At 35.2% G+C, this 15,199-nt stretch overlaps 1 non-coding gene across 1 annotated transcript; it reads right to left on the bottom strand.

Moving 5' to 3' along the window:
• Window positions 1-3,768: 3,768 nt before the first annotated feature.
• LOC122124765 lies at window positions 3,769-3,874 on the bottom strand. The gene has a single exon (XR_006150645.1). It is a non-coding gene; the product is annotated as a U6 spliceosomal RNA (small nuclear RNA).
• Window positions 3,875-15,199: the final 11,325 nt, after the last annotated feature.

The raw sequence follows: 15,199 nt of genomic DNA, 5'->3' as shown, positions 1-15,199 counted from the left end.
GGAGAATATTAACCTGTATTTTGACCAAGAGTGTAGAAAATTTCCTTTTCTTCACACTCTCACCAACATTATTACCTTTTACTTAAAAGGTAATAAAGGCCAAGTTTTTACTATCTTCAGTACCCCAGACTGTCTTAAGACTGAAATCCAACCTCCTAAATGCTTGGAATTACAAACCTTTACCACCACACCTGGTTCCTTTGATTTTTTTTGATAAGAGTTATAATAGTTATAAAGTAGTATCATAGTAATTTTGAATTACATTTCTCTAATGACTTCTGCTCACAAAGCATTAAGCCAGCACAGAAGTTGTATTAAACACAACTGGTAAACCCACTGGTGATATAGAGGGGCTTATGGAAAACATGTCTATTCAAACTTTTGTCCATTTTAAATCAAGTTTCTTGTTAATCTCATCTTTAATCTCTGTATACAAAAATAATTAATTCAAGGTAGTAAAAAGGAAAAAATTAAGCAACTCCTAACATTTTTCAATTTTCAATAACATGATATTGCTTCAATCATTTTCTGTTTATAATTGAGACTATATAACAATTTAGTTAGACCTGTTACATAGCCATATGTATTTTATTTATTTTACATTGATTGCTCTTTCCAAAGCCTGCATGTCTAATTTTGGTTTCTTTCAGTCTTAAGTAGTTCAGATTTCAATCTGAAGAATAAATGGAAGTAAGCAAACAAAAAAATACAGTTCTTCTCATCTGATAATGCCTCTACAAGAATGAGAAAGAGTTCACCTTTCTAAGAACCCTTAATTCTTAAGATAAAATTTGTTATAATGCTAATGTTATTACCATTTCAGTGTTGGGAAAAATTGTAATTAAAGGAAGTAAGTGCATGGCCCAAGACACACAGTGTTGAAGGAGATGAGTCAAATTTTCCAGAAGTCTTTCAGCAATACACAAAAGGTAGATAAATTCTCTCCATTCTCTGATACTCTCAATTCAATATTCATATTGTCCAAGGAATAATAGCATAGCAGTTATTGCGAATGGTGATTGTTTTCTGTTCCATTTTGTCTTCAACACAGACTGTGTTGGTGACATTGGGTTATCATGCACAGAGCTGAGCTTATAAATTATGGTCCAAAGACATGCAAATTTTTTCTGTCCCATAGTTCCAGTATCGGTTTTAAAAAGTTCTAAATATTTTAAATGTCATCACTTACTGTATTTTAAGAATTCAAGAATGAAAAAATTCACATATAATCAATCCAAAATGCTTTAAAACTAGGAGATGATAAAACAGGCCCCTGTGAAGTAAATTTTCTTCTACTTTTAAAATTATTCTGAAAGCCATTTGCTGGTTTGTTACACCTGTAATCCTAACTACTTGGGATACCTACTCAGGAGACTGAGATCTGTGGAAGCCAATCAGGGCAAAATAAATTCATGAGATTATTTTTCAAAAATTTTAATGAACCAGCAAAGGGCCAGGAATGGAGATGTAGCTCATACAGTAGCTCACCAATCTAGAGAGAAAGATGTAGCGACACCTTGAAGCCCTGATTTCAAACTCTGAGCATGCCAACATGCAGGAATGCACACACACTCACTTTTTCAAAATATCTTCATATCAGTATTTTGCATTAATTTCTTTGTTAACGATATTATATGGGTAAAATAGGCAAAATAAACTTCCATCTCAAAACATTTTTATACATTTTTGTTGCAAAAATACTGTACAGAGGGGTTATAGTTACATGATCAAAGTAATAAGTACATTTCCTATCAAGCATTGTTACCTCCTCCTTTGTTTTCCCCCCACCATTGCTTCCCTTCAACCTCCACAAGTACACTCCTCACACCCACAAGCCCCACCCAATATCCCCAGCCTAAATTATAAAGTTCGTTTTTCAAAATAATGTCTTGTGCATCTATTGTTATACAATGGGTCAAACTGTATTCCTATTTAAGCATGTTGTTTTTTCCATTTCCCTCCCCAAATTAGAGAAGTGTATATACAAGATGCAGATGCACCAACATCAAATAAATTGAAAACGGGGGTTATACTGTTGGGGAGGAACATATAAAAAAATCACATCTTACATTATAAATATGTGAGAAACAACAGCAAAAAAGAAAAACCACTTCTGTCTCTATCTTGGGGGTCATTTAGCTTAACATCAACTTATCTATCATATACACATAGCTTTTTCAACTTTTCTGCTTATCCCAGACATATACTAGTTATTGCAAATAAGGTATACCATGGGACCTATGTTTCTTTGGACTTGGCTTACATCAGTTAATATAATTTTTTTCCAAGTCTTTCCATTTCCTAACAAATTGGGCAATGTCATTCTTTCTGACGGAGGCATAGAATTAATATATATACATATATACATATATATATGTATATATATGTAATATGTGTGTGTGTGTGTGTGTACACATATACACACAGAACATTTTCCTTTTTTGTTTTTTAGAGCAACTTAGTTTTCCACCTTCATCATTTTTTCAAATGTTTTTCTTGTGATTAAGTGGTTACATAATTTCACAAATTTCACAATATTGTGGGATAGTGATGCTTAGTTAAAGTCACAAACACATTCTAACTTTGATGGAGCAAATTGTCTATCATGGTCTACAACATTTATGAGTTCTCTGAGCTTTGAAATAGAGTTATTTCTCCCATATGTATACTTCTTTTGTTTTGAAATATGTACATTTCTTTTGTTTTGCAGAGCATCAGCTGTTCCCTCTTTCCCACTTGTTTCCTCCTTCCCTTCAGTGACATTGAGTTGCTTATTTCATTTTGGTCAATGTCCATTGCAGCCGATGGATCCAGCTGTTGTATGTTTTTCCCCGATTACCTCTAGTTCTGTGTCATCTTCCTGGTTTCACTTCAGTGTGCACATTTGATCAGCAGAATGAGGTTACTTAGTAGTGATTCAATCAGATGAGTGGAAGTCCTTGGTTTCTTAAGTGTTGTTAATTTTGTCATATCACCTTACATTTTGGATTTAAAATCCACTTATCACGGAGACCATGTGATGTTTGTCTCTTTGCTTTTGGCTTACCTCACTCAACATGATTTCTTGTAGGTTTATTGATTTCCCTGCTAATGCCATTATTTTGTCCTTTCTAATGACTGGAAAATATTCCGTTGTGTATAGTTACCATAGTTTTTAGATCCATTCATCTCTGGTGGGACATATGGGTTGTTTTCATATCCTAGCTACTGTGAACAGTGCTGCGATAAACATGGAGGTGCATGTGTCCTTGAATATTGGTACCTGTTGTTCAGGATAGATGCCTAGAAGTGGTATGAGTGGGCCATAAGGAGCGTCAATATTTAGCTTTCTGAGGACTCACCAGACTGCTTTCCAATGTGGTTGTGTAAGTGTACATTCTCACACACACACACACACACACACTCACACACACACACTCACACACACACACACACACACACACACACACACACACACACACACACACACACAGAATGTTTTCTTGATCCATTCTTCTAATAAGGGGCATCGGGGTTGGTTCCATATCTTAGCTATGGCAAATAATGCTACAATAATCATTGCTGTGGTGGTTGTTTTAGTATGGACTTGTTTGTGATCATTTGGATGAATGCCCAAAAGTGGGATTGCTGTGTAATAGGGGATCTCTATGTGGAGTCTTTTGAGGAACCTCCAAACTGCTTTCCAAAGTGGATGAACAAGTGTACACTCACACCAAGAATGCAATAGGCTTCCCTTCTGGCCACATCCTTTCCAGCATCTGTTGTTTTAAAAATATGGAACGATTCACTAAGTTGCGTGTCATCCTTGTGCAGGGACCAAGCTAATCTTCTCTGTATGTTCCAATTTTAGTGTATGTGCAGCCAAATTGAGCACAGAACATTTTTTTATATGTAAAGTGTAATTGATTTTCTTAAACTAGACAATTCAACACAAATAAGTTAAAAAGAATTGTGAAATTTTAGAACCATGTATTTCTTACATAAGCACACATTTAAGAATAAAGTCAAGATTGACATGCCAAAAACAAAATAATTCCAGATATTTGTTGTTCATGAGATGTGTAGGAAGAAGAATTCAATTATTCTACACAAGGCACCTGTCATAATGATCATTGCAGCAAATGTTAAGGTTTGTTAAAAGTTTTAATGTTTTAAATATGTTTCATTTTGGGATTTGCTTATATATGGCAAAATCAAGACTGTTTGCAGGTCATAAAATTTTTCGATAAAGTATATAATTTTTCTGGTAGCATGTACTAGTAAGTATGTACATTTCATAGTTTATAGAAACTTTACTAATGATAAGTTGCAAAGACTGTGTAAAGAAGCAGAGTGAAGAGGTAAAATTTTAAGTACACAGTTTCTGTTAAAACTTTAGGGCTCCCTTACGTTATATGTTTGTGATGAACAAATAATGATATAAGCCACATACAAATGGTGAGATGAACTATAAATAGTAATCTTAGTGGGTAAATTAAAAAGCTACTCATAGCTTTATCCAGATTTAAATGTATAAGAATATGAGAAAATAGTAAAATCAACTGTGTACACTTCAAATACTGAAAACCCTGGTAATTGTTTTCTTTTTTATTTTAGTAATCATTAATATTTAATTATTGTTTTCTTTATTTATAGCATTTTTTCCTTGTTGTAATATAATACAAATTTTTGTGAGTAGTGATTAAGAGGTACTTTGAGAATATTATTGGGATGGCCATACCATATTTCATAGGTGCATGTGAATGTACAAAGAGCAAAACTAAAAACAAAATACTGATTAAAAATTTAATCAAGTAGAGTCTGAATCAGGAGTGTTGATAAATGTCCACACCTAAATCTTAACCCTAAGCTGAAGTAGTGTTATTACAGAATTGAGGCTACAAAATTGTTTTGTTTTGTTATGTTTTGTTTTTTTTTCTTTGGTTTTGTTGGTTGTGGGGCTTGAACTCTGGGTCTTGGGTACTGTCCCTCAGCTCTTCAGCTCAAGGCTAGCGCTATCACTTGATCCACAACACCACTTTCACATTTTTCTGCTTATGTCGTGCTGAGGCATGAAATCCAGGACCTCATGCATGCAAGGCAAGCACTCTACCACTGAGCCACCTTCACAGCACCTGAGAAACTGTGATTTAAAAAATCATCTGAACAATATTTGCTTTCTGCTATGGGTTATATAATGAAATATGTGAACACATTTTTATATTTTTGTGAATTGTCATACTTCTAAATTTATACTAACTGCAGCCAATTTATCCTTTTCAAAGTCAAGAAATATTTCTGAGAATTTGCTTCTGTGAAGAATGTTTTTGCATTTATAATTTCTTCTGAGTCATTTTTATTTTTTATCAAAATAATTTTATATTTTATGTTGATGAGTTATCATACATCAAATACCTTCAAATGTATATGTAGAGTCTCAAGATAGCAGTATGAATATTCTCATAAACCTCTTGTTTATCTGTTACGCACTATAAGTATTATGATATTTTTCTCTCTCTTTCACTCTCTCTCATTTCCGCTCTTTCTCTTTCATGCTCCTTGTCTGCTACTTAGAATTTCTGCTGGTCTACTATTATCCTTCAGGGTCCACTGGTTTCGTGGGAACATGATAAGGACCATCAGTTACCCTTGCATTCTTTAAGAGTTATAACAGTGACGTGGAATTATTCTTTGCCATTCTAAATGGCAAAACAACAGATCTAGGAATTCCTTTTCACTTTTAGTACTATTATAAATTTTATCTCATACGAATCATTGAGACTGATAAGATACTTTTAGCCTGGGTCCTAAAAATTCTTTTTCTTTTACAAACAACCTTTTTCTTTCATTATCAGTAAGTAATAAAAACAACGCTATCCTATGGAAAGTAGGCTGAAGTTGTTCACAGGGATGAAAAACAAGGTAATGGGGGAAGTGAGTACAAAGGATACACCTCATATAGCACAGATACTTACACTTTGTGATAAGGACAATGTGCTGGGAATTCTAGATTAAATCAATGAACACCTGATATATATGAACATATATTTATGTTTGTATATTTATTTATATATGCATATATGTGTATATCGGCCCATATATGTAAACATGAATGTTACTATACACACAAATACACACATACGTACACATATGTACACATGCACAAATGGAAAAAGACACATATATAGCAAACATAAGTTTTACTAGTTGTTCAATATGCCTTAGACAGACTGCTTGGAAATAAATGTGTTGAAGATGTATTTGTCTCTAAGAGTTCTTTTACCACTCCTCTTATCTCTTCCAACTTGTAGGTTTAGAGATATTCGACTTGAAAAATGCAGTACAAGTGATAGCAAGTCACTCAGAAATCTCAATAAGTATAGGTCATATGATGTCTCCCTGCTCACCATGGAATCCTTGCTCTTGTAGACACTCTCAACAGCCAAATTAGTAGGACAATATCCTTGTTAAGAATAAAGTTATAAGGCTTTAAATGGCATCCTTCCTTGGGCTCTTTTCCAACAGCCAGCATCAATTCTTAAGCAGATGAGTGACTCCTCAGAAGACTGGAGCGCAGGTCAAAATTTAACCAAACCATATGAAATGTCTAAAGTGAGAAATGCTGACTGAGGTTGTGCCGATGTCCTGGCAACGAAAATAAGAAAAAAGAAAGTTTTTTATGTATTAAAATTTGAGAATAATTTGTAACCTGTCAATAAATGTGTAGAACACAATTATACCAGCTCACAAAAGATGATGTGCATTTCCTTTATGTGCTTTTGGACTTGGAAAGTGTTCTTAAGTGTGTCTACACAAGTAGAATCACCATGAAACAAGCCAGCATTTCTTCATTTAAGACACAAGGAAAGTATACAGGTTGACCCATTGTAACAATGAGATTTGCAAGATAATATTAGAGGGGGATGTAAGGAGGTGTTGGGGATGTGTGAAGGTAAGGAATAGTAGGGGAAAAACAAAGGAGGTTGTAACAATGCTCAATAAAAATGTACTCATTACCTTACTTATGTAACTGTAACCTCTGTGTACAGTATCTTTACAATAAAATATATATTAAAAACGTACAAGGAAAACTTACTTACAGCAAGTTGTATTTGTCACTCAATATAAGTAAGGTATTGGTTTTAGGAGCACAGGCATATTAAAATTTTGCAAGCTCAAATTCTCTACATAAACACAGTTTATTATTTTCATTAGAATCTGTCCACAACCTAGTGCAGTGTAATTTCTGTGAAAAAATTTTACTACATTCTATGTTTGTAATGGAAAATAAAATATTTTCACTATCAACAGATACAAATTTATTTTAGATAATTTTTGTCTGCATTTTGTGGATGGAATTGCGAGAGCTAATTTAAAAAGCACAAATTTAATCACCAAGAGCTGTTCTCAAGATGTAACAAAGATCTAATACAGCATCATTGAATGGTATGGGACTCTAAGGAGAAGTACTTGAATTGAAACATTATCAGAAAGTGTAAGCACGCAAAGACTATTTAGAAAGGCAGCTGCTAGATTTCTCATGGAGAGCTTTTATAACATTTTGTGAAACACAGGTCAGAACCTCATGGAAGTGTAGACAATTTTCCTTCACCTTTCTGTCAATCTTGGTCATTATCAATCATAATATAGCTAATCTAGAATAATCTATAATAAGAAAATGCTTATGAGAAGTAGGGGAAGATGGTGGAGAAGAAGCTGGAGGCTAAACAATCTCTCGCATAGAAAGCTAATTTAGTGTTCCAGTATCACACCCAGTGTGCCATCACAGTACAGAGTTTGGCTAGAGAGGGAAAATCCAGGGAAGGAGACAGATCTGAGCAGTTGCTGTAGCCATGGCTGAGGCAGCTTTGGTGGTGGCCATAGCCAACCCGCCATACCTACAACAGAGAGGTTCCAGGACAAAGGCAGCAGACACATTGGATGAGCAGATTCAACTCAACAACAGCAACAACTGAAAAGGAGCAAATGAATTAAACCATCTTAACAGGCCCATATCAAGCATTGAAATAGAAAAAGCAATAAGAGACCTCATGTCTAAGAAAAGCCCAGGACCACATGGATTTACAGCAGAATTCTACAAGGCTTTCAAAGCAGAGCTCATACAAATACTCCTCCAACTCTTCAATGAAATTGAAAGATAAATCTCAGGACCAAACTAATTCTATGAAGCCATCAAAACCCTCATCCCAAAACCATGCAGGAACTCATCAAAGAAAGAGAATTATACACCCATTACTTTGATGAACATTGATGCCAAACTTCTCAACAAAATTTTGGCCAAACAATTCAACAATTCATCCAAAACATTACATACCATGATAAAACAGGATTCAGTTCAGGGATCCAAAGATGGTTCAATATACACAAATCAATTAAATAACACCAATTTATGATGAAGTTTCTGGATAAACTAGGAATCCAGGGAACATTCCTCAATAAAATAAAGGCTGTATATGACAAACCTGCTGCCAGCATTATACTTAATTGTCAAAAAGTAAAGACATTTCCTCATAACTCAGGAACGAGACAAGGATGTCCACTCTCTCCACTTCTCTTCAATTTACTATTAGCATGCCTAGCTACAGCAATAAGAAAAGATGAAAACCGAAAAGGGATCCAAACAGGGAAAGATGAAGTAAGACACTCCCTCTTTGCAGATGACATGATCTTGTATTTAAAGAATCCCATGGATTCCACTCCCCAATTACTCATGCTGATTCAAAACTATGGCAATGTATCAGGGTATAAAATTAACCCTCAAAAATCAGTGGCTTTTCTGTATGCCAACAATAAGAAAAGCGTGGCTGCAATCAGAAAAGCAACTCCATTCTTAATAACCCCACATAAAATAGAATAACATTGAATTAACTTAACCAAAGAAGTAAAGGATCTCCATGATGAAAACTTTGAAAACCTGAAAAAGGAAATCAAAACAGAACTTAGAAAGTAAAAACTCCCTTGATCCTGGATTGGAAGGATTAACATCGTGAAAATGAGAATACTTCCCAAGGCTATCTACAAATTCAATGCAATACCTATCAATATTTCAATAGCATTCTTCAAGGAAATAGAAGAGGCAATCCAAAAAGTCATATGGAATGATAAAAGGCAGTGAGTAGCATAAGCAATCCTTAATAGAAAGAACAGTGCTGGAGTAATATCAATACCAAATTTCAAACTCTACTACAAAGCCTTAGCAAACAAAACACCTTGTACTGGCACAAGAACAGACCTCAGGACCAATGGAATAGAATTGAAAACCCAGAAATGAGCCTACAGACCAATAGGTACCTAATCTTTGATAAAGGAGATAAAAAATAGAATGGAAGAAAGACAGCCTATTCAGTAAAAGTGCTGGCAAAATTGGTTAATCACTCATAGAAAACTAAAGCTATATCCTTATATATCATCCTGTACCAAATCAACTCCAAATGTATCAAAGACCTCGGAGTCAAAGCAGACACCCTGATAACATTACAGGATGGAGTAGGACATACCGTATGTCTCCTGTGAAGAGGCGGAAATTTTCTTAATAGAGACCCAGAAGCACAACAAATCAAAGAAATGTTGGGTAAATGGGATTGTATGAAATTGCAGAGCTTCTGCATGGCAAAGGACATAGCTAGCAAGATCAATAGAAAGCCCATTTATTGGGAGAAGATCTTCGCTAACCATACAATATACAAGGGTCTCATATAAAATATATGTGGAACTCAAAACATTAAATCCCCCAACAACAAATCCTAAAAGAAACAACTTCCCAATAAATAAGTGGACTAAAGACTTCAAGAGAAACTTCTCTGAAAAGGAAAGAAGGAAGGCCAACAGACACATGAAGAATTGCTCAACCTCCCAAGCCATAAAAGAAAAGCAAAACAAAACAACATTGAGATACCACCTCAAGCCATTTAGAATGGCTATAATAGAGAAGTCTAATAACAACAGATCCTTGAGTGGATGTGGCCAGAAGGGAACTTTACTCCATTGTTGGTGGGAATGAAACTTGTTCCACCACTTTGGAGTAGTATGGAGGTTCCTCAAAAGATTCCACCTAGAACTTCCCTATGACCCACCAATCTACCTTTTGGGCATTTACCCAAATGATCACAAACAAGACCATACTAACGCTACCAACACAACTATATTTATTGCAACATTATTTACCATAGCTAAGATATGGAATCAACCCAGAAGCCCCTCAGTAGATGGATGGATCGAGAAAATGTGGTATTTAACCAAGTCCTAATCTTAGAGAGGGAAATGGTTTGGATAGAATGATAGGAGAGAGATTACAAAAAAAAGAACAAGAAAAAATGAAAAAAACAAAATTTAAATTTAAGTAGTGAAACACTTAAAAATTATGTAAGTTTAAACAAATGATATTGAGAGAAGAAAAGGATAAGATGAGAAGAAGGGATGGATTGAAAGGAGAAATGAAAACTAAAAAATAAAAATTCTTAAAATTAGTTACTTGAAAATTATATACATATAAAGAGATAATACTGCTATTAAAAATTTAAGCCTAAGAGGTTGTGAATTGAGTAATAAATTTCTGGATTAAATGTGTACAAAATGGGGTATAAGGTCTAATAATCAACGACAGGTATATATCTGGGAATGAGCCAAACAGCAATTTTGTCACGCAAAAAATGAAAAAGAAAAAAATGAAAAGAATACGTAAAAAGGACCAAAAATTCAGAGGAGATAAAAAACGCATGTGCACACACACACACATACACACACACACACACACACACACACACACACACACACACACACACACACGTATACACCTACAATAAACATTATGGGAGGAAAATAAGATTAATAGAAAACAATTTTTAAAATTAATAATTTTTTAAATGGTTCAAATAAGAGTTCTTTGATTGCAACAATGAGATGTACAATTCACTATGTAGAAAAACGAAATTAACAACTTTGGTGGGGGGTGGGGGAGGAGCCGGTGTGGGGAGGGGAGAAGTATGGGAAGGGATGGGAAGGGGAAACAACAAGGAGGCAAAAACGCTTGATAAGAAATATACTCGTTATCTTGCCCATGTAATGGTAACTCCTCTGTACTGTATTCTCACAATAAAAAAATAAAATTAAATTTAAAAAAGAGTTCTTTGATTTTTTTTTTGGTGGGTGGGGGGATGAGGGCAATGGGATGATTGTGTATCTCCCATGTCCATAACCAGTCTCTTGGTGGAGTCTCTGGTCTGCTTGTGGTGTTTGGTTTTCCTGTGGCTTGATTGTTTTCTTAAGTCAGTTTGTTTGAGCAGGCAGAAAAATGCTTTGCCTATCCCATTGTCTTGTGATCCTCCTCCCAGGCTAGTTCAGTGGGAGGTAGATTTGCTTTGAGTATCCCAAAAGAGCGAGATGGGAGTTTCCTCTAGTTTGGAGATGCTGTGATGAGACTAGGTTATGGGTAGAGTTGAGGCCTTTCAGCAATCAGTAGCTTTTCCTTGTTGGGCTAGCTCCTGAGTCTCTCAGAGAGCCCAGCTTGGAGCCATTCTCAGGGTTTATGTTTACTGAGTTTTGTTTGTCTAGGCTGCTGTAGGGAGGGGCAGCCTCTGGCTATGTTTACCCAGTGATGAAAGTCACTCTTCAGGGGGCAGATTTTTCTCTGTCAGGGTTGGTTGACTTTCCCCTGGGTGGAGCTGAGCCTGGCAGGTCAGGGCAGGTTCCAGTGACCTGCTAAATGACTCTTTTGTTTTCTTCCAAGGCCTGAATTGGAGCTAGTTGCTCAGCTGGGCTTTTGTTAGTATCAAAGACAGAGATCTCCAGTGGTAGGGGACGTCCTTCCCTCCTCTGCTTCCTGAGAAGGAATGAGGAGATCAGGGTTCTACTCATGCCAGAGTCTTGTTCCTGGGCAGTTTCTGGTCTGTGATCTGCAGGATGAATATATCTGCTCCTTGTCAGTTCTTGCTTGTGTTGGGTAGAATCCGCTTGCCTGCCACATCTGGCACCTTTGTCCCAGATTCTCTCTGTAGTTATGGCTGCTAAGAGTGTGTCTGCTACCAACTCTGCCACTGCAGCCATAGCTAGCTGCATGTGTTCAGATCTCTTTCCTTGCTTGGATTTTCCCTCTCTGTCCAAACTCTCTGTATTGAGATGACACACTTGGTGTGACTCTGTAGCCTAAGACTGTTCACTGGAATACTAAAATGCTTTCTATGGGAGAGTTGTTTAGCCTTCAGCTTCTCCTCTCCCATCTTCCCCTAAATCTCATGAATTTTTTATGAGTGTTTTTTTTTTTAGGGAAAAATGTCATTGGTGTTTATATTTTGTGTTGGCATAAAATGAGCCTACTATTGTCTTAATTTAATAAAATAAAATTCTCTGGCTGGGCACCAGAGGCTCATGCTTGTAATCCCAGCTACTCAGGAGCCTGAGATATGAAGATCTCAGTTCAAAGACAGCCCGGGTAGCATAGTCTGTGAGACTCGTATCTACAATAAGCCACTAGAAAATCAGAAATGGCACTGTGGCTCAAGCGGTAGAGTACTCACCTTGAGCTGAAGAGTGTAGGACCATCGCCGAGGCAGAGAGTTCAAGCCCCACGACCAACCAATTAAACAAAACAAAACAACAACAACAAAAACAAAAACTCTCTGATTCTATGAGAGCATAAATTTTGTGGGGAATGGTTAAGACAAGGTTGTCATTCTAAAAAATATATATATATATCACCCCCCAAATAAAGGAACAATAGGAAATATATAGCAGGAAACTTATAAATCTTAATGGACTAACAGTCTGTCAATTTGTTTTAAGTTTTTATCAAAAATGAAAGTAATACTGGATAATATTTTATTAAGACATTTAAATTTCTTTAACCCTGACATTTAAGATTCAGTTTAAAAAGAAATTCAACAGGTGACAGTGTTTTCTCCTTACTTTTCCAAAGAAATGATTATTTCAACAGTATAGTGTATAGCGCAATATAACCAGAAAGCATTTTTAAGGAAAAAAAATTCCCATTCTTTTTTTGCTTGTCTGTATTTAAAGCTGCATACCACATCTTACCCACCCTATTGTCTGTCTTCTCATTTGAAACATTTCAGTAAATGTGTCAGCCAGCAAAGTTTTACAAAATAGCATGCTTTCATTCATTGTGCTTTCCAAAATATATCTCACAAATGCCAACAACAAAACACAACTTGAAACATCTGTGGATTTTTCTATTTATGGTGCAAAGTAATCACTTTCCATAATCCTTAGAACCAACTCTTCACAGGCATTAAATGCTCTTTCACTTCCATGCTTTAGAACAGCAGCATGTAACAATGGTGTACTTGTAAATTTGTTCACCACATCTGGTTTGTTTACAGCAAGGACTGTCTTCATGGAAGATGGTAATAGATGAGTTGTGCAATTATGTAGTTTAAAAGGGCTCTGAGTTGGGGATAAAGAATATCCATTTATGTGACTAAATATTTAAATTAAATCCTATAATGTATACTCCTTCAATTTTCTGGCTAACATGTTCTACAATCTAGGTATTTTTAAAAGAAATATTGTACGTTGTTTCCTTGGTGACAACGTAATTGGAAGACTTAAAATTTTCCTATACCATGGCCATCTGAAATGAGATGGATGTACTTAGGTTAACATAATGAAATGTTGGGACAGCATTAATGTTTGAATCTTGGATGGGATTTGATTGAAATTGTGACAGGCTTTCATAGTATGAGAAGAAAAACAAAATACCATACTAATACTTTTATCTGCCACATTGTTTTATTAGTTTATTCAAACACACACATATAAACAGATACACATTATGAAGACCCAGTCAGTCTGCAAGAAAATATTTTAATAGGAATTCCATAAAATATTTAGTCTGCTGAGATCTGATTAGAATTTTAAGAAATATCTAGTGGCTTCCACCCCTGGACAAGTTATTATCATTGGTGAAGATGTTGCCATTGGATTTTAGAATGCCCCAGGAAGACCTATGTGTTTAAGAGAAATGACATTCCAATTCCTCCCAGACTGTGGAGTTCTTCTGGAGATTAAGTTCTTCAGAGTGAAACACATGAGAAAATAGACTCTCATCTTCTTTCTTCTTTTATCTTTATATCATTCTAGGTAAAAAACTTTTCTCTTTGACATACTCCCCTCCTTGATATTGTCTTGGCACTGGCCCCAAAAGCAATAAAACCAGCTGAACATACACTGAAACATTCAATCTTGTAAATCTGAGTAAGCCTTTCTGCTTAATAAATAGACAATATCACTTATTTTGGTAGGTTATAAAGCTAACCCAAAGTTCTAGTCTTTCTAAAAATGTAGAGTATATTAAAATATGCTTCATTATAAAATATCTAACTCCATGTTGTATATTGTGTTTTTTATTCTGTTGATCTTAGCGCTTACAATCAGGACCTAATTGTAAAACTGTTTGCAATAAATAATCACATTACTTTTATGATTCCATAATTTAACTTGTTTTCCTACATATTTATAGAATATTGTAGCTATAGAAAATCAATAAATATTGAATTTTGATATAGGATTGCCTATCACTGCAAGTGTTGTCAAAATTTATCTAAACTGAAATGATTATCATTGATATCTTTCTCAAGATTCCACATGTTTATACTTTCAGCTGACCTTTTACAAAACTCATACCCCAAACATAATTTTTAGTTTGTTCATGCCATCATAGGAACATAAATATATGGCACAAAATGTTAATTAACTTTTTCTGCTGTCATTAATGGAGTATACCTAATAGAATTAAGTATATACCCTCAGGGAAATAAGATACTTCCTTCTAAATCCAGACTTGCAGGCAGACAGAAAGACACCCACACCCACACACATACACACACACTCACACACACACACACACACACACACATACTTACTACTCTGACTCAGGTTAGGTTCCAGACTTTGGGTATCAGACAATGATCTATTAATCAAACTTGCTTGTCCAGATATAAAATACATTCATAATTCCACACATACAAAAACACCATATCATTCAAAATAATGAAAATATAAAACATAACCACCCCGCTATGGGCCATCTACTCGCTGATTTCATTCATTTATGTCGATGCATTTTTCATATCATAATTAAAAGTCTTTTTGTATCTCTCTGATTAGCAGATAATATGTTAACATATGAGAGAAAATGTAGGTAAAATTACTTTTTGCTTATGAAATAATGACATTTGTGAGGATA

The sequence above is a fragment of the Dipodomys spectabilis genome, unplaced genomic scaffold, assembly GCF_019054845.1.
Source record: "Dipodomys spectabilis isolate Male_0828 unplaced genomic scaffold, ASM1905484v1 ptg000242l, whole genome shotgun sequence".
In the NCBI taxonomy this organism is placed as follows: Eukaryota; Metazoa; Chordata; class Mammalia; order Rodentia; family Heteromyidae; genus Dipodomys; species Dipodomys spectabilis.
The sequence above is the reverse complement of the archived record's forward strand: the minus strand, read 5'-3'. Positions and strand labels throughout refer to the sequence as shown.